Source organism: Schistocerca americana, chromosome 5, assembly GCF_021461395.2.
Source record: "Schistocerca americana isolate TAMUIC-IGC-003095 chromosome 5, iqSchAmer2.1, whole genome shotgun sequence".
In the NCBI taxonomy this organism is placed as follows: Eukaryota; Metazoa; Arthropoda; class Insecta; order Orthoptera; family Acrididae; genus Schistocerca; species Schistocerca americana.
The window spans coordinates 267344803-267367406 of NC_060123.1; positions in this window are offsets into that span (position 1 = coordinate 267344803).

The following is a 22604-nucleotide window of genomic DNA, read 5'->3' on the forward strand; positions in this document are numbered from 1 at the left end:
GTTTTCGCCTTTTAGCACTGACTGTTTCTAATGACAAAATAGTGGTATTGTCCCAGATTACAATACGATTTGTGAGCAGTGTTACAACTAGGAGAATACTCGTGATTTTTTTTAGTATTCAGCCACTAATTACTTTTCAAGAAAACCAGCGAATGATGGATGGGCTACATTTTCTTCTCTTTGCCTATTTAATTTAATATTTCGATTTAGTGTATCTTGAAACAGACAGTCAAAATTTTTCTGTCTTTGCTAGATTTCTACGTTTATTACAGGAAATAAAAGGAATAGGAAACCGTAAATCTGTTATTTCAGAAACAGTTTATTTTGAGCGGTTTTAATAGTTTAAACTGGTGTGGAAAAAATCGATGTAACCCAAAACCGCTTGTTCCAGTTATAACTGGTAATGTCTCGTCATAGGAATAACCACAGCGCTCCAAGTGGAAGATCCATCTTTGATATGACGGAATTTTCTCTTGTTGAGAAGTGAGTAGCGGTCTGTTCCACTTGGTAAAAACACTTTCGAAAGCCAAGATCACATAAATAATCTTCATTTTCACCAACTGGTTTCGACAGACTTTGTTGTCCTCTTTGTGGATTGGAAATTCACGGCAAGTTTTCGACTTAGTGAATAAAATGTAGCAAACTTACACAAAGGTTTGTCACTAATAAAACGTTTACGATCAAAAAACACCTTGTGTACGTGGCCATGTCCGTGTATGTAGCGATCACAGATTATTGTTACGTCATAAAAATCACAATATACAATTTAATGAACAGTAGCACATCTGTATACGTTAGCTTGGCATGTTTCATTAACTACGGCAAAGACATTGAGAATAAGGTTGCTAAATATCAATCTATCTGCGGAACACCTGGAAGAACATTGGGAGGAAACACAAAGAAAGAAACGCAAATGAAGTTCTATAAAGTTAAGTCTGTACCTACTCTTCTTCATGGTTCCAAATCATGGAAAGTAACGAAAAAACAAGACAAATCATGTACAGAAGAAGCAGAGATGAAGTTCCTGAGACGTATGAGAGGGTGTAATGAAACAGATGATATAAGGAATGAACCAAAAAGATCATATTTAAAAATCTTTTTCAGTTAATGGCAAGATAAAAGAGAATAGAACGAAATGGATCATGTTGACAGACGGAAAATAGATTGCTAAAAAAGAAATAATGCATCATTGGCTGACTGAAGAGAGAGAACTAGGTAGACACCGTAAGAGATTGATGGATGGATGATTGAAATGGCAACAGATGATTACAACACATCCTTGGAAGAAGATAATGAGATGACGACCTCAGACGACGTATATGGTACCACATACGCCCTCTAAGGAGCATCAGCAGTTAATGGAACGTGTCAGCCTAACGTAAATATATGAGCTACTGTGCATTTTACTGTATAATGTCATGTTTATGGTGTAACAACCATCTGTGAGCGCTACACAAGCGGATTTGACCAAGTACACAAGGTGATTTTTTTACCGTAAAAGTTCTATTATCGACAAACCTTTATATAAGTTGCTACATTTTATCCACTAACATCACAGCTTGGCGTGAGGTTCCAACTCATAAAGAACACGATTTTCAACAAAAATGTTGAAGACCTGAAGACGACAGCAAAGTCGGTTGAAATTGGTTGTTGAAAATAAAGAAATGTTTACGTGATCGTGGTTTTAGGAAGTTTTTTACCATACACGATAGTTATATCTAGAAGCACCGACGGGAATGAGCTGAAGGTAAACGCAGTATACCAAAAAGTTGTACATAAAGCAGATGTTAGGATCAAAAGGTTCAAATTCATTGAAATAAGCCTACGGAAAACATAATCTATTCTCTAAATAAACGACTTACAGAATACTCGTTTCACTGTTTTCTGATAATTTCTAGTGAGCTTGACACTCTTACACGCTAGGATAAATGTACTAAATAGATATCCAAAGAAGAGGGGCATGGTTTCGACCAGGTTTTGTTTAGTAGTGCGAGAGCAATACAAGGTTGCTCATTATTGTGGTTGTTATGTGGTACTTCGTTTTTAGTAATTTTTCGTCGTCTGTCCCATAACTTAGTTCTACTCCATGAAGAAATGAGCTGTCTGAAATTTGAGCTCAGTAGGATAAGGGGAACAGGTGCCTCTGGGCATTACAAATTGTTAAATCTTTATAAACAAAATTATGACTTTCGCAAAACATTACTTGTGCATAAGAAATTCATTAATTATCCAGCACTGACAATTTTTCAGTCTTCTTAACTGAATGCATTTTCACATCAAAGATTACACTGTTTGGGTGATGCGACAGGGCAGTGACAAAAACCAAAGTATTGAAAAAATAGAAAGTACTAGCCTTTTGAGACCAAACACTTTTTACAGCCTAACACCTTTCACAACCCAACCGTGACCTTTCACTTTCGATGGAAGGCATCAGTCACAGCAGTTATGGGAGCAAATTTATTTATTCATATTTTATTTGCATGAAATAACTGGATGTAAAAAACAGTAATATGTGTGAATATGTTGAAGTTCTTCTTTTATAATTTGTGAGTGTGTAAATTAACACAATGTAAAATTCATGAAATGATGGTTTATTGAGGTAAACCACAAACTGTCACATACACGCTGAAAAACTGTGTACCATTATTGGAAGACTTGCATTAACAATTTAGGCAACTACAGAAATGTATGAGGTAATCATTCCATGTCTGTAAGTGAAATTAAACTACTTTAGTTCAAACCATTGAAAATTTTAACACACCATATTCCAAAGCTTTTAATATCCTTACTGTTGAAGAAATTTTTGATAAATCAGTGGTTGAAATGACAGCCAGCTTTCATGAGTTGATTTGATCACCAGACGCTTCAAAAAGTAACAAGAGCATCTGAATGAGCAGAGCATCTGAAGGAGGCGAAAGTGAAACGATTTCAAAATTCTTAAATTTGGTAAATCATTTATTTATGAATTCATAACATTCATATCTACATAAATACTGTTGAAAATAAATGAAAAATGTGCTCGTCAATCAGTTCTACTCATATTACAGACATTCACAGTAGTAAGTGGATACAATGAACGCACTTGGCATGTATTTAATGGACAACTTATTTATGAATTAATTAAATTAATTATATTAAATTATTTATTAATTTATAAAAAAAGGTTACACATTAAAAAAGAGCCAAATGTGTTCAAATGCCTACTTGATACTATATATAAAAACCCAAACCAGTTTTGAGTTCACTAGAATGAAATAAAATTTTAATAGAATATTATGTGTGTTTTGAGGGCACTGCAATTAGTTCGAAAATTCATTATTGTGTATCAATGACATGCTAGATTGTCATCCAACATGAATTATCATCAAATATAAAAACAATCGAATGTCAAGTGTAAAAAATAAATCACATTTAATGTATCTACATTATAGTTACTGTTATATTTTAAATTTTACCCATTTTGACGAATTAAATTCAGCAGGAGATGGCTATTCGTCACAAGATTACCGTGAAAAAATCAGTGAAAAAATTCTTTTCGTGTTTCTCTGTTTCTTTACATCCCAACCACAAATTAAGTTGAAATATCTGTCTGGCAAAATAATTTTAAATTCATTATTCAGTTCCAATCATAATTTATCTAAATGATTAGTATTCAAATCTTCACAACTGGTAGTGTTATATAAAAAATTTACCTATAGCTCAAAAATCTTTTAAAACAAATTAGTAACGCTAGGGTTGCTCAGCTTCTTCAGTAAGGCTTCCATCGATATAGAATAAATATTTATTAATAAACTTTAAAACCCTTATGGTACGGTTCCATAATTTTCTAGAACTATTCTTTTGTCATACTGAGAGTTCTTTCTTAAGTTGCTTGTCGATTAAATTTTTAGTATTAATGTTTCTAGTTATGTGGTTGTACTAAAAGATCTGGAAATGTCAGTAGCTGTAAACTGACACTACCTAAAAATATACAAAAATCAATAAAATTCATTAATGAATCTCATGTATATTCTTTCTTGATGAGATACAAGGTACCTTCTGCAGAAGATTTCCAAGACTGGGTTTATGAAGAAGTTTTACCATTAGTTTGTAATCACGGAGAATAGGAAATTAAAAACGATGTGGAAGAGATGTATCAGGGTCAAATAACTCATCTGGAAAATATAAAGATAAATAAGGATGAACATACAGAAAATTTAGATCGAATAATTGATTACACTTAAGTAACTGTATTAAAAAGAAGCAGAGAAATACAGACTGTACTACTTCATGTTTTTTCTCAATCATTCCATCAGAATTTAATGCAAACTTTTGGTCTTTATGAAGTTTTGGTGATAATTTTGTATATAATTATTTTGTCATTAGAGCACAGTGAAAAAATTTACAATGGCAATTGGATAAAATCGAAGGCAGATGTTCAGATTGTAAAGAAATTTTAAGACTTAATTATAATCCTTATTCAGTAAATTTATACCAAAGAATGAAAGATACTCTAACAGTTGTTTACTGTCACAATTCCTTCAACATTTGGATAACTATACACAACAACACTTGATTAATAATATTTTGTCTCTTCATCAGATACAAATTTTTTTAATATTATACTTTGGATACATTGAATGATCTTGAACTGCTAACCATTTATTAATAAATTCTTTATCAAAGATATGATACCATTTATTATTTACAGATTGATAATCTTGATTAATTAAGCATTTGTAATAATCGCTTCCTTCAGGTTTTTCCATTATTTCATCTAGTTTTATTATCTTTTGTATGAATGATTCATTTAAATTTTGACAGATTAAATACTTTTCCAATTAACTTTATCTTTAAACTCTGTTATGAAGTATTCAGCTAGTTTTTGCGTATGTAATACACCATCAAAATTTAATTTATCCTGAAAGTCACCCACATAATCTTCAGATAATTTTCGACAATATGGTACATTATCCCAATTTAATTTACCTTGAAATTGTGACAGGATGTCTTCAAATAATTCTTGGTCAACTGATAAGCATTTCCAATTTAATTTAGCTTCGATATCTCTAATAAGACCTAGAGACAATTTTTCGTTATTTGACATAATACTCCAATCAAATCTATATTGAAATAGTCTTATGAAATTTTTAGTCAAGTTTCCATATGATATATCATACCACTCTACTTTGCAATGAAACTCTCTCATAAAATTTTCAGATAATCTCGTGTATGTCATAAAGTGTACCAATTAATTTTATCTTGAACTTTCTAACCTTAGGATAAATTTCATCGCAGTATTAATATCATTTCCAAATCTAATTTTTATTGACATTCTCTCATAAAAAATCTTCAATTATGTCCAGATATATATTTCCATTCTGTATTCTTATACTGATTATTCTCTTTAATATAATCAACCATTTCGTTCCTATACATTTTGCTATTGTTGAACATAATTTATATATTTCCTCAAGACACAAACTGTTAAAATTGTAATTAATTAGTATAATAAGTTCTTCATTTCCTAGTTTGTAATAGCCTTTAATTCCGAGTTCTGCCACTTAAGCTTTTAGTTCCTTTATATGAGAAGCAGTCTTCACACTATTTGCATCCTGCTGACTGTTGTCATAAATAAGATCAAAATTTGTTTTCTAAGTTTAGAACAACCTTTTATTCTTATCTGTTTGGCTTTAGCTTTTAATTCTCTTACTTTTAGGTTGTTCAGTTATGATAAATATTTTATAAGCAAAATATAAAACTATCTATTTATTACTTAAGAAAATATGTGTTAGTTACTAATGATACTTTATCTTTCATTCATCATGGAATTACAGAGTTTGGCAATCCATATCGTGCAAAGCTTAAGAAAATAAGGGAGATTTGTTTGACTTGCAAGGGGCAAAAATTTACTTGCATACAATATAACTCATTTTCATAAAATTTTTCAAAAAAAAGATGAAATACAATTTCTTGTAGTACTATATTACAGTACTCTAGAGATGAATTCATATTTCTTAAAATCTTAGATCTGTTTTTCATAGTACTCATAAAAAATACAGTTTGTTCTCCAATTAAGTTATATAGATACTTCACATTCTCATCAGTTAATTGATCTATGAGTGTATACACTTCATCATCACGATAATATACAGACAGAAAATATGAAAACGTTAATTCATTCATTCTTATAGTACAAAACAAATATATACAAAAAATTACTAATAAGGATCTTAGTAAAAAAAAATTTCTGTTAAATGGAACCAGTTCCAATTTCATCTGTTTCAACTCTCACAGCATTGATAATATATATTACAGGATTGCTTATAACAAAAAGAAAGTGCTTGTGATAAATTTTATAGGAAATAATCCAGGGTTTAAAGGAAAGGATTTGCTGAAAAATTAGACTGCACAGATCCAGATAAAGCAATAACAAATAATATCAATGAAGAATGTAAAATAAAGCATGGAAAAATTTTGAACCAAACTCTAATTTGGGAATGACAGATATATTTGTTAATGAGTGAGACCTATATTCTTTAATTTTACAAAAAACACACTGTCTGAAAAATAACATTGTCCTCACTGACCAAACTGTTAAGTGAATTAACAAATCCCAACTGTTTAACATATACTTTATCTCCTTTCTTTCTTACAACTTCCTCAATCAGATAGCCATCTGGATAATTTTTCTTCTGTACTTGAAACTCATAAGAATTTCATTTTATTTTGTCTCCATCCAGTGCCTTTAATTTACACACGGTTTTAATTAGAATGAATAACATATTCAATTTCAGTAATTTCTGTTGACAAATTAGCTATAAGAACTTTTTCATAAATTCATTTTAGTGTACTAATTCTAACCTTATTGGCAACTTTATGCTTAACTTCAGCATTAGATAAATGATGTCTGGCTTACAATTTTTGTCATGAACTTTTGTTGCCTCCATTTTTATTGTTGGATGTTTTGTATTAATGTATTCAGCAACCAGTATTTCAACTAGTCCTATCAATTTATAATTTCCTTACAAATATAATTTTTCATCGCTTTTATGTAAGCATTCTATAAAACCTTTCCAGAACAGAAGCAGTTAATTCAGCAAAATCTGAATAATGATAAATATCTTTTCATAAGTTCTTGAGGATGTTCATTGCTGAATCCTTTATGATTATCTGTTTCTAATTTTCTTTCTAAATTGTCTTTCTACATTTCTCTCTAAATATATTTTCAAATGTATCAACTACATTTTTACTAGTTTCATCCTTAACACGAATAGCCCAGGCATATTTTGAAAAAACAAATTTTTTATATACCATATTTATTTTTGAAATTCGTTTTAAATTACCTGAAACCATTTCTACTAACTCTGCTTGCCATACATAGTTTATGCCAAAGGGAACAACATTTCCACTTTTAAAACTTTTTCTTATTGATTTACATAATTCATTAATAATTTCAGGTCTGGGTGAATCATTCATCCTTACACCCATAAATTTATTTTGGTAAATTTGCACGTTTAAGTTGTGCATGCTGAACATATTCCTTCAATCCTTTTTTGTCGTTATCCTTTAAGGAAAATGTGTTTCACCAGATTTTTGTGCACTTCAAGTACCAAATGTGATTGTCCATTTATAAAACATTTGATCTGGTTTTAATTTATTGCTCTGTTCTATTATCATTATTTGATTCTAAAACCAATTCGATAAATGAGAGTAATTCACATTAAACAGACATAGTTTCAACCGACTGATTTTGGGATATGAATATTTTATCTTTCATTTTGATCCAAGTGATGGATTATTGAATTATGTGGGATATAAAATTTTCAGGTAAACATTTTATCTTCGTATCCCTATTTTAAAATCAGTAGGTCCCAGGTCACCATTTACGTTTTTTTCAAAATAAAATAATTCTCTTGATTTTCACATGAAATCCAAATGAGTATTTTAATCCTTAATCACCAGTAACAAAATTAAACTTCATTTGCTGTTTGTCACACATTCTATATTGAAGATTACTCACCTGGTTTAAGCATGGTATAAATGTGAATCTGAGAAATAAAATGTAAAAGTTTCTTCTATTTTCTTTTTTGTAAAGTAATTTGTAAGAATTAATTTTTTCATTAAGATTGGTTTTAGTGATATAGTGATTAATGTGTGTTAGAAAACTTGTATACTTAGATTTTGTAACATAATATATGTCCAAGTATTGTTTATTAACCGCATCATAACCTTGGAAATTAATATTATCTTCATTTGCTTTAAAAATTTACTTACTTCTTTCTGAATTTATTTAATTAAATTATCTATTTTTGGATCGATGTTACCATATTTTAAGCATTTTTTTTGTATTTTTAATTCTAAAGAATTTAATTCTTCAGATTTAATTTTGATTTTTTACTTTATATTTTCAGTACTCTGTTTTTTCATCTTATTTCTGAAAACGTCCATTTACTATATTCAAAATTTCATTAAACTTGTAATTATCTGGCATCAGTTTTAAACCAAACACACACAAATGACTACAGACCACATAATTATAATTATGTATTCATTGTCTGTTGTAATACAACTCACTCTTGTCAATATATTAACCAGGAATATTTCCTGCAAATGAATCAAACACAATAATTTTATATTTATTATTTTAATAACAGATACTGTATGAGCCAAAGTACCTAAATTTACATTCTCTGGGATGTTCAGGTAATTAATCAGCCATAAGAACAACACGAAAGTAAATGATTTTTAGTTGTTGAGTAATTTTTTCTCATCAGAAGTACTTAATGCATTATGATACATATGAACTGTTTTTCTCAGATTTTTTTATTCCAGCACCAGCTTTCTTCTCCATTGTTATTCTAATTCTTTGTCACCTTTTTCTTGCCCATCACTCCTTTCACAATATCATCTGCTCCACCAGCTAGAGAACCAATAGTTGCTGCACATGGCAATGATGCCAATAATAAACGAAGAAATCCTCCTTCATGTTTTGTTAGTCCTAGCCATCTTTGTTTTTTAGGTATATGATACTTTTTTCACAACTGGCATACCTATTAGTAAATTATCACCATTCCTTTATCTCTTTTCTTCTTTGTACATCAGTAAAAGATTTGGCAAAACTATTTAACTGTTCATTATTGAGCTTAATTTTAATTGATTTTGGTTTAGTTTTGCCACTACGTAGCACACTGTAATCAATGACAAAGTTATTCATTTATAACTATAACATTTTTTAAATGTTTTAAAATTTTTATAGCCCCCAATCATTAACATCATGTTCAATGAGCAGTACTAATTTTCTCTTTCCATATATTTTCTTCTATAGCTGTAGTTGCTATTAATTTTTGTCCAATTGAAGCATCAGAAGCATGCATTGTTTATTTTGCAACTGGCTGAAATTCTTTATCTGGTTCACATCTTTTCTCTAAATCTTTATTATCCCTATACGCAAAATCATATTTTCTGTAGCCTTCACATGGTGGATTTATTCCTTGATGGTTTCGAGATGAAGTTTCATCTAATATTGTCCCTGAACCACAAAATCTACAGCTAGGTAGAGGCATTTCAAAAGTAAATTTATTAATTTATTGTGTTAGTTAACCCATTTACATTGTTTTCACTTTCCCAGAAAGTGAGTGGCAAGTTATTTAAAAATCTAATCAAATATGAGGCTCCTTTTGGATTGTCGATAATAGAATACTATATTTGTTTTTTAACATTTGTGTAATTCCCACATTTTCATTATGATAATTTTTACTTCCACCTAATTCTTCTACGTGAATGACTGCTAATCTGTTGATCAAATCTCTAACATCATTCATCCAAATACACACATTAAAAAAGTTTTGCATCAGTCTGGTTCCTAGATCTCCTGAAGATATACGCTGACTGTGGATATTGTACCACAGTCAACGTCACTTTGACTATTCAGAGATGTCACTAAACCTGCCCAAAGATGTAAACAACAATGCATGAGCAGCACCTATTAGATGGAAGGCATCTGACATCCAATCAGTTCCAGCCATTCCACCTGGCAGGAGGTACATGGCTCATGTTGTCTGTAGTTCAACCATGCCTAGATGGTCAATACCGTGGTTTGGTTGCGTCTACATTGTTACTTTGTGCCAGGAAGGGCTCTCAACAAGTGAAGTGTCCAGGCATCACGGTGTGAACCAAAGCGATGTAGTTCAGACTTGGAAGAGATACAGAGAGAGACAGGAAATGCCGATGACATGCCTCGCTCAGGTCACCCAAGGTCTACTGCTGCAGTGGATGGCCACCACCTACATATTACGGGTTGGAGGAACCCTGACAGCAACACCACCTTGCTGAATAATGCTTTTTGTGTACACACAGAACGTCGTGTTATGACTCAAATTGTGCGCAGTAGGCTGCATGATGCAGAACCTCCCTCCCGATGTCCATGGCGAGGTCCTTCTTTGCAGTTATGACACCATGCAGTGTGGTGCAGATGGGCCCAACAACATGCCAAATGGTACACTCAGGATTGGCATCACGTTCTCTTCACCAATGAGTGTCGCATATGCCCTCTACCAGACAGTCGTTGGAGATGTGTTTGGAGGGTATCTGGTCAGATGCAGGCCCTAGACACACTGTCCAGCGAGTGTATCAAGGTGGAGCTTCCCTGGAGTTTAGGGTTGCCATTATGTGAGGCCGACATACGCCGCCGGTGGTCATGTGAGTCGCCGTAACTGCTGTACAACACGTGAATGTCATCCTCTGACTGATAGTCTAACCATATCAGCAGCATACTGGCTAGGCATTCCTTTTCATGAATGACAATTCGCGCCCCATCGTGCACATCTTGTGAATGACTTCCTTCAGGGTAATGACATCACTCGACTAGAGGAGCCAACATGCTCTATAGACATGAACCCTATCGAACATTCCTGTGATAGATTGAAAAGAGCTGTTTATGGGCGATGTGACAGAGGGATCTACACCGAATCGCTTTAGAGTAGTGGAATAATCTGGACCGACAGTGCCTTGTTGAACTTGTGGATAGTAAGCCACGACAACTACAGACATGTATCAATGCAAGAGAACATGCTACTGTGTACTACAGGTAATGGTGTGTACAGCAATCTGGAACACCATCTCTGCAATTTAATGAGCAACAGGAAGAATGTAAATGGTGTTATGTTGATCTCTATTCCAATTTTCTGTACAGGTGCCAGAAATCTCAGAAACCTAGGTGATGCAATACTTATTTTGATATGTGCCTACACAGTTGGTATTTCTGTATATTTTTTTGTTAAGCCTCCACAATTTTTGTATCCGAAAAATCTGAACTTGAAAATGCTTCTATTAATCTTTGGCAATTTCTATTATCAGACTTTGGTATTTTTTTACCTTTACTTGAACTTATTTTATTTTAATTATTACCAGAAAATTATGCTCGTAAAGTGAATAATATATCTGCACACTTAAATAAGTCAACAGCACCTATTTTTTAACCCATATTGTCTATAGAAATGTGTTTCTCAGGTAATGGATTCAATAATCCTTCTCTTTTTTCATGTTCTTTTCTATCAATGTTTAATCTATCTCCCTCCAATTTTGCTAGTAAATTATTTTACTGGTAAAGTACCAACATATTTAAAGCATACCAACAGGTTTCAGTCGAAAAAAATTATCTTCACTGTGATTAATGTACTTTAACGTTTTCCACTTATATTAATTTCTCTACTTTCACCTTGAACTTGAGCTATCTTTTTTCTATGTTCAATCCCATATTCATACCTCTTCATCGCATTTTGCATTTTGGTACACTTAATTTATACTTATATAAAGCTGGATAATCATCAGACAATTCATACTCTGGACTTACATATCCTGGTACGTCTCAATGATGATACGAAACCATTTGTTTCATCGACCTTTCTATTTTCTTCAATAGCCTTCAATACATAATCATCTAAATCTTTGATTCGTTCTTGAACTTTTCGGATAGCATCAATAACAAATTGATGTCCTTTTTTACATTTTTAATAATCCATTCTTGATTGTTTTTCCAAAACTTGACTCCTTCTTTCAGTTCTTTATTGTCTTTTAAGTTTTTTTAGTCACCTCTGGGTCATATTTCGAAAATATATACTAAGGATAAAAGCATTAACGAAATATATTTCTTGTGTATGGATTTAAAAATTAGAAAGATAATGCATTCCGCTTTTACACTTATAAAAAAATAAGAACTACATGCATCTGACCCACATTTAATTTCTTCACTAGCCCATGAACAATAAGCATAATGTTGACCAACTTTTCATAATTTTTCATATTCCATTACATAGATCAGAGCTTCTTTAGATTCATTCACTTGTTCATGTGAAATACAAACCACTATGATCTAATAGATATACAGCATCATCTTTTAAAAAACTCATTTAATAAGGAACACTTTTATATGATACCTGTATTTCCCTTCATTAGGTTTCCTAGTTATATCTGCCATAAAAATAATACAAAATGGTCATTCCTTCATTTACTACACATTTCTTCAAAAGCAAATTTTAAATTACCACCAACAAATTCATGGTAGGTTTTATTTAAATTTGTGTCATCTTGTCTAAAAATATTTTAAAAATTTAGAGTATTCCTTCATTGTTTTGGCATTTTGAATGATTCTGAATAAATAAGAACAATCTATTCCTTTTGTGTCTTCCTCTAAATAAAATACTCTCTAAGCACATCTCGATTTTCAAGAATGAAGTCAAAGGATACTACAAGTGAATTATCTTGACATTAATCCAGAACTATAATTTCATCATTACTTTCAATAAAAGTGGAAATCTGCTCTTTATTTTTATCTTCAACAGTTTTAAACACTTTATATATTCTTGACATTTTGGTTCTTTTAACTTTTTGAATTAATGTACAAGTGTTATATCTTATCGCCATTTAATTATCCTGGCGATACAATTGCCAATCATTAATGCTGCCTTTCCAAATTCAGTTGGCCCTATTATTGCACATGAAATAGAATTTGATAAAAGCTTACAATGTTAGTGTTTTGATTTCTTCTCTGGAATTCTCATTTTTGGTTCCCAATAAGTTTCATATAAGTAAATAAATTTTCATTAATGTTAAATGAGTCAGCTATTTCAATTAAGTTACAAGTCATCTGTTCTGAAGAAAAGATTGACAGTACCTTTACAAGAAATTATGCCAATGTAGCACTAGTTGGTTTTTATACATTTCCAACACCAAATATTACACAAAAATAATAAATTGTATTCTGATGGAGAAATGATACAAATTTCCGTTCCTGAAAATGTTGGAAAAATTTATTCATTCAAACAGTCTAATATACATGTTAAAGCAGATGAAATTTTAAAAAGAATTTTTTTTGAGAGTGATGTTAAATTACATATGGATACAAAAGATACCATTGGAAGTGGGCTTGGATTTAGTGGCCAGACTATTGAACCTAATGAAAAAGCAGTTGCTAATGACGTTGCTACATGTATTCCATTTGATTTAGCCAAATAAATTTTAATCAACCAGATGAAATGTTTGCATGACTTATTGATTGTTTTCATTGAGAAACTAATATTATTGCCTATTCAGGCATAATCCTGAAATTTGTGGACCAATAACTCATGAACGACATTATGCTGTTTATATTCCAATTCTGATACTATACAGGAATGAGAAACAATGATAACTGATATATATAGTAATTTGATTGACTTCAATGGTGCTGCTGAAATAGCTGTTTTATAAATGGCTTAATAAAGATTTGTTTTTAATAGATAATCAACAAAATAGAGGGCTACCAGTTCTACTGATTCCCTTTGAATGAGAAATCAAAAAATAATCTGGATATTCCTAACAAGGATACACTAAGTAACATAAATACAGCATATGGATGGTTTCATCTGAATCATACTGTAGATGAGCTTCAGTATTATTGGAGCTGATGGTATAGATTATCCAACTTATCATGGAAAATCTAATAAAAAATAATTGATAATTATATGGCAAAGCTATTTTGTTTTATAACCATAAAGAAAGGGAATAATGTGATGTCTAGAATAGAGCATCCCTCTATTTCATCAACAGTTTTGTTGTAGCTGACTTCATCTCTTAACGATAAAATAAGTATTAAAGGACATATACTTAATAATGGTAAAGTAAGAGAAAGAAAAATGAAGTGCTTTATCCACTGAATATGCTTGGAGGTTTCCTTTGGGACTTATAGAAATTTTATGGGAAGTGGTCACACTGTAATGCGAGTTGGAGATGGTCTTCTTAGATAGGCTGATTATAACGATGCTGGAGTTGAAATAATAGATACACTTAAAAGAAGGTAAAATTGTAGTAGAATCTATGGAAATTCGTGCACCTGTTGTGACGTATTACTCGAATTATGAGCTTGCACAACGAGAAAGTATACTAAAAAATCCTAAAATAATAATATTTCTCTATGAACTACAAACTGTGAAGTTTGCTGCTCAAGGTAACAAGAAACATTTCAAGCTAAATCTCAGGACTTGGTAAGACAAAATAGCATTTGAAATGCCTTGTTTTATTTTCGTTGTGTTTCACATTAATCGAAAAAATAACCAACTGGCTGATTCATCACAATGTTGTGTAAAGCTTTGTAATATATATTTGAAAAACAGAAGAAATTTAATATTCCTTAGAAAGCATGGAATTTAAAACCAGCTGATAATGTGTTTAAAGCTTTTGATGCTTTTCTCGATTTTAAAGAGTTATACAACTGAAAGGATATGTTGATATAAATCCCTATAAATTCATAACAAATCATCCTATACATGTTATTAACATGATATTTAGAAGAAATATTGTTACAAGTCAAAAGACAGCGATAAAATTGGTGGGTGCATTTAATGATAAGATTCCAAAAGACACGTTTCTCTATATAGTCCTATATGGTATGAAAAATTTGATATGAATATGATGAAATCGGTTAATATTTGGATGAGAAATTAACGAAAATCGATATATTCAACAGGCCAGCTCGCAGAAAATATTGCATAGCTTCTGCGTCTACAGTGGCTCACAACTGACTGAAGTATTTGTCGCTATCTGGCTTGGTCAGAAGGTTGGTCCTTGATATCAAGCCACAGTTTCCTGGACAGATTCAGCAGCTGGATCTGACTCAAGAAATGGCTGTCAGATTCCCATTTTTATTCTTGAATCAACTTCATTCCTCAAATACTAACTATATAAACGATCTGTGAATGTTATTTCATTACCCTGTAGGGCACTTCTGTATAGCTACAGGACTTGTTCGGCCAGCCAGTACTATTGTTATTGGCTGTTGTCCATCGCTCAAGCCCATCTGGAAGAAGATGAGGACATCAGCCATCAGCACCTCTATCATCTACACAAGCTACTGCCAAGATGCTACCAGAAGAAGAAAATGGGTGGACAAGGGTTAGCATCTGAGCTGTATTCCAACAGCAACATGCAGCAAAAAGGCCTGGTCCGGTGAAGTGAAGTAAATCCCACCAGGGTTTTTCTCAAACTGTGCAGATAGATTTTCCTGTAACCTTGTTGACTGTATATGAAGGAATGAATAATGATTTGGAAGCTCAAATTATTTGTAAAATTAATTGCAGAAAATTCAAAATGCCCAGCATTTTCAACTAAAATTTTGTTTTGTTCTATAGAGATTATAGTTACAAACGAAAAAACTAATTTTTTAAATTAATTCTAGTGTCCTCAAAATGGCCATTATTCTCAACTAAAATTGTATTTCTTTCTACTGAGCTCAAAATAGACCTAAATTTAATATGTAGTTTTACACGGTATGTTGAGCACACTTACATGTTTTCAGTGCATAACCTATCTTTGTCAGTTAATTATATTATATTACTTTATTATTTATTCAGTTATTCGAATGAAACTTGCACATAGCACATTAAGGAGAGTAAGTACACTGGAACTGGTCAAAAAGTGGCATTTTCCGATTGTTTTCTCTCAATAATATTTGGTACCTCCTGAATAATTTGATGGACTATTTGTCGATTCATTTCAATTTGAAATGTAGTTGGCATTACTTCAGATTTAATAGTGATAGTGTAAAAAGCTACAGCCATTCCACATTGATTTCCTTAAGTATCCCTATCTCCAGAACTATTCAATCTAGAAGGCTGTGGTTTTTAGCTATTTACACCTTGAATTGATGTTAATGTCCAAATTAAAAGGCTGCATGCATTGTGTGAAGAGAAATGGCGGTATTGCACATGAATTTTGTGGAGACTCTAGAGGAAGACTTACAGACAAAAACATTGATGGACTCCAGCAGTATTATGAAATGGTAATAAGGAACAATGCACATGATCTACAAGGGATTAAGAGACCAGTGTGAGCTACATTCTTCCACAAGCTATCCACTGATGATTCACCTATACATGGTCTTTTTCCACCTGGTGCTAAGACATGGTTCAAGTACCACAAAGCTCAGGTGGCACGTACAGAGGAATAATTTAAGCACAAAGAAAGCATACAATCTGCAGTGATGAAAACTATTAAACCAATGTATAGAGAGTTAGCTCATCATTACCTTCTTTCCAAATATCTCCATAGTTGAATGCAAAAACCAAATGAGTCTTTCAGTAAAGTCAATTGGTACCTCATACCAAAAAGTTTCTTTGTAGGAAGGAAAACTCCTTGCCTGGGTGTTTGTGATACTGTGATAACGTTTGATGATGGCAATAAGAGGAGAATTAGGGTACTGGAACAGCTTGGTAACACTCTAGGAGCCAACACACTGCTGGTCTTCCAGTGAATGGATCAACTTAGGACCATAAAAGCCCAGTGTGCAGCACAGGCATTAACTAAAGAAGCAAGAGGCCGGAGAAGAAAGAAGCTTTTAGGTTTGCAGAATGTTTCTAGGGTCTGGAATGTCTCTATATGTCTGTTAATATCAAATAAATTGTTTAATCTTGCTTTCCTGAAAATAACTTTTTTTTAATATTTGACCCATTATCTCAGACACTATTACAGATATGTATACCTAATTTTACAGTCTTTTACCTACTCTAAATTACCTCTTAGTATACTGCTGATGCTGAACGACCAACACAGCTCTACCTAATGGTTCTGTCTTACAGAGCAAAAGTTGATTTTAAAACAGTGAACATAAATTTGAAAAATGAACGAAATCTAACTCATTGTTTGTTTGTATATTATGATTCTGGTTCAGTAATCACAGAAGGAGCAAACTACACTTAAGAAAATTTCAGATTTCTATCTGTCAAAGGTTGTGAGATAATAGGTCATCAATATTGCAAATTTAATACTTTAGGTACATGTTGTAGGTTCTCCCTTTAAATCAGTACATCAATTCTTCTTTTCTTCCTCCTTTCTGCCCACATTAATTTCATGCATCCTGATCTCTGTGTTCGGAGCTCCTCGATGTTACAAGGCTGTATTCTTTTTCTCTCTTGCCCTTTCTTGTTCCTGTACAAGTTTCTGTTATGTGTGTTCATTATCTCACCGTTTTTTTCTTTGAGGTCATTTAAAGTTGGTGTATAGTGGTTGTCCTTTAAGCTTCATTATTTTGTGAAAGGTGTGTTTTGTAAGCCAGCCTTTTTTCATTCTCACCAAATGTCTAAGGAATTACATTCTTATTTTGCACATAGTGTATATTATATTCTCTACATGTTCATAGACTTCTTTGTTGGGTCATAATCTGTTTTATTCTGTTCTGATGTTCTTTGTATTTTCATTACTGTATTTATCCCACCTTTTTGTGTTAGGTTTAGAATTCTGGCACCATACAGAGCCTTTGTTCTCCCCTGTGTATTGTAGGGTTCAATTTTGGTGTCCCATGATAATGTCTTCTTCTTGAATGTGTTTCTGGTGGTCTAGAATGCGATGTTCATCCATTTCACTCTTACTTCAAAAGATTCTTTCTCAATATTGTTTATGGTTAGCCACTTATATTATATTATATTATACTATATTATATCTATAATATAATTAGTTTGTAAGAAACGATTATGTGTGAAAATTTTAGCAAGTGTGCTCAATATCCCCACTTACTACTATTTACATCGACTAATAACACTACCTCAAAAATTTCACTATCAGCAAAAAAGGGATGAAGATGGCAAGGAGTAATCACTCCCAAGCTTGATGCTGTCATTCTTAAATGCAGGACCGGCGACAGAGAAGTAATGCATGTAAGTTATCGAAAATTGATGTGTTGTGTCAAGATATCAAAGATTTATCACTTAACAGTTCTCTTCACAAGTCCTGAGAGAAACTCCACGAAAAAATCAGGCTGCTAGTGTCCATTGGGGTGGTATATTACTACCAGTGTTGATATTCATAGACTCTTAGAATATTCTATATGTCAAATACTACACAAGCTAAAGAAATATTAACAACTGTCTTTTATGCAAGTTTCCTTAACATTAGTTGTATGAGGACTGCATGTGCTAAAAAACGAGATGAGGTGGCAAATGAAATATACTTGTTTGTACTATAACCTGTGAGCCTCATGCTTTGATATACTATATAGCTCTAATATTACAAACAACAATTTTGTAGTTAAATAAATTGAGCCAGAATATACAATTGTCAATAATAACATGTATTATACAGTCAGCACAATGTAGGCACATGGATTACCAGGATAATGTTTTAGTTATTTATAACATTCAGTATTTATGATAGCTATATTAAATTTATTGAAATCGTCCATATTGCCATGTGCATGTGCTGCAGCTACTGAAAATTCTGGGATCACTAGGTGAAAGGTCATTGACAGATGATTCGGAATAACTGGCTGCTTAATGTGTATATTAATATACAAATGTGTTTAGTTTGAGTGAACTAATGTTATAAAAGGGTTTCAGCTTCTATTTTGTTATTAATGAAAGAACCAAAAATTTATAATGTAGTTTGCAGGTGTATGTTTGCATAAAATAGAGCTATCTTTAAATACACGCCTGGAAATTGAAATAAGAACACCGTGAATCCATTGTCCCAGGAAGGGGAAACTTTATTGACACATTCCTGGGGTCAGATACATCACATGATCACACTGACAGAACCACAGGCACATAGACACAGGCAACAGAGCATGCACAATGTCGGCACTAGTACAGTGTATATCCACCTTTCGCAGCAATGCAGGCTGCTATTCTCCCATGGAGACGATCGTAGAGATGCTGGATGTAGTCCTGTGGAACGGCTTGCCATGCCATTTCCACCTGGCGCCTCAGTTGGACCAGCGTTCGTGCTGGACGTGCAGACCGCGTGAGACGACGCTTCATCCAGTACCAAACATACTCAATGGGGGACAGATCCGGAGATCTTGCTGGCCAGGGTAGTTGACTTACACCTTCTAGAGCACGTTGGGTGGCACGGGATACATGCGGACGTGCATTGTCCTGTTGGAACAGCAAGTTCCCTTGCCGGTCTAGGAACGATGGGTTCGATGACGGTTTGGATGTACCGTGCACTATTCAGTGTCCCCTCGACGATCACCAGTGGTGTACGGCCAGTGTAGGAGATCGCTCCCCACACCATGATGCCGGGTGTTGGCCCTGTGTGCCTCGGTCGTATGCAGTCCTGATTGTGGCGCTCACCTGCACGGCGCAGCCGGCCGAAGTGGCCGTGCGGTTAAAGGCGCTGCAGTCTGGAGCCGCAAGACCGCTACGGTCGCAGGTTCGAATCCTGCCTCGGGCATGGATGTTTGTGATGTCCTTCAGTTAGTTAGGTTTAACTAGTTCTAAGTTCTAGGGGACTAATGACCTCAGCAGTTGAGTCCCATAGTGCTCAGAGCCATTTGAACCTGCACGGCGCCAAACACGCATACGACCATCATTGGCACCAAGGCAGAAGCGACTCTCATCGCTGAAGACGACACGTCTCCATTCGTCCCTCCATTCACGCCTGTCGCGACACCACTGGAGGCGGGCTGCACGATGTTGGGGCGTGAGCAGAAGACGGCCTAACGGTGTGCGGGACCGTAGCCCAGCTTCATGGAGACGGTTGCGAATGGTCCTCGCCGATACCCCAGGAGCAACAGTGTCCCTAATTTGCTGGGAAGTGGCGGTGCGGTCCCCTACGGCACTGCGTAGGATCCTACGGTCTTGGCGTGCATCCGTGCGTCGCTGCGGTCCGGTCCCAGGTCGACGGGCACGTGCACCTTCCGCCGACCACTGGCGACAACATCGATGTACTGTGGAGACCTCACGCCCCACGTGTTGAGCAATTCGGCGGTACGTCCACCCGGCCTCCCGCATGCCCACTATACGCCCTCGCTCAAAGTCTGTCAACTGCGCATACGGTTCACGTCCACGCTGTCGCGGCATGCTACCAGTGTTAAAGACTGCGATGGAGCTCCGTATGCCACGGCAAACTGGCTGACACTGACGGCGTCGGCGCACAAATGCTGCGCAGCTAACGCCATTCGACGGCCAACACCGCGATTCCTGGTGTGTCCGCTGTGCCGTGCGTGTGATCATTGCTTGTACAGCCCTCTCGCAGTGTCCGGAGCAAGTATGGTGGGTCTGACACACCGGTGTCAATGTGTTCTTTTTTCCATTTCCAGGAGTGTATGTGTATAGTTTTCTTTATTTACAAACATCGAAAGGTGGTCATAAACGTAATTTTAGTTGTAACAAAGAGGGTAATGTGATGTCAGCAAGTGGTGTGAGCCTTAGGTGCATTAGTCCTGGTCACGGGCACTTGTCAGTGAATTGGGAATAGGTTGTGCTGGAGAGAGATTTTATGTGCTGTGCTAGTCGCGCGGAGTGTGAAGCAGTGAACAAAAGCCCATTTCAATTAATATGTCAAGATCTTCCAGCGCTAATGAAAAACTACATAGATATTAGTAGGCAGTTCTGCTACCACTTTTCAATGGTTACAGAATTAATTAAACAACTTTAATTTCCAATTTGCAGACTCTGAAATTGAGCGTCTGTCTGTGAGGGAGTGCGCTTTGTTCACAAATATGTACTGCTAACTATACTGCAGGCTTATATAAATCTAACTGATGAAATGAGTTTGCCAAAATGGTTTTTAATTTATCTAATTTATCGTGAGGCTGTGATTTGTATATGAATTCAATTTTATTTAGTAAAGAAAAATTCGTTCAATTTCAGTCAAATGTTCATCTTCAATTACTTAACTATTTTATTTTATTAATTTTACTTGTAAATGTTACCATTCTTTTGCAATTCTCATACATTGCTGGAAAACTCTGTAAAAAAATCTAGCAGTGCCACAGCTAACCTAGTCAGAGGATGATGAAATTGCCGATGTTTAAGTATCCATTAGACATGTATTGGAGCCAAAATTTGTATCAAGTTGCGGTTTTAACTGACTGTAATATTTAACGTTAACTTTATTTGTCGAGAGCAAGGGGGCTGCTAACGAGTGCCACGTTAGAATATGCAATACGAGAGCTACTAGTGGTGTATGTGTTTAGATCGAAAACTTTTTAGAAGAAGATCTGTAGTATTTACCTTGTAGGTATCAAATATATGAAATCGTTCTCAAACGTGTTCCTAGTGAATAAATGATCTCTTTCAAAAATTTCAAAACGAATGGACTCGAGATTCCATACTAAAATTCACTGTGGAAAAGTCAAGGAACACTTGGAATAAGCTCTTTTGTTCGAGACGCTTTGGGAAATCATTAACCTGGAGAAGATTGCAGAGGATTTGTGATATAACTACAGGATTTCTTAGAGAAAAATTATCTAGTGAAGTGTTTTGCAATTAATTATTTTTGCATTTTCCTTTCGATGAGTATGTCTCAAAGTGGTTCTCTGTCCTGTAGAAAAGAACAGCAGTATTTCTCAAAACAATGTAAATGTCGGGTTCTCAATTGTGATACTTCTGAAGGTGTTTTACAAAGCCCAAAAAATAATTTGTGACACCGGTCTACTAAATCTGTTGCCTTCGCATTCTTTGGCCCTAATTTGTCTTCTCATTCGAAAATAAAATTGGACAATGCACTGGATCGTGCAGTAGGAGAACAGATAAAAAAATTAAAAGGAGGCGAGTAGGACTCGATCACATCCCAAACATCGTCAATAATGGGAACAGTTTCATTCTAATAAAACTGGACTATTTTTAACCAAACCTGACTTGAATGAGTTGATCGACACACTACAGCTAGTCAATAAACATAAAGTTCTAAATGACCTTACAGACAGATGCAGCAAGCTCACGGAGGATTACAATAAATTATTTACAAACAACTAGAAACGCAAGAAGTAGCTCCTTCAGGTCCAATATGTCACGGTGTCTGAATGGCTGAATTCAGCACACCGGCAAACGTAGGAGCTGCATCCGGCCTGGACAAGTTGCAGGTACACTGCGACAACGAACTCGGATGTAAGCTGGTCAGTGGCGTGCTTTCAAGGGAAGCAACCTTAGCGCTACTTCGGTTAACAATAATTGGAACAACTTATTACGTAATTACAATCACACTGGGGTCAACCAGATTAACGGACACTGTGGTGTGTCACAGCGCATGACGCTACAGGTCTTACGAGTTGCAGCGACGTCTCTAGTGGGGAGCGAGTTACTATTCGTAACTCCACCTTTACGTACAGTGAAGCTCTCGATAACACATGACAAAGTTATGGACTTAAGCTGGTA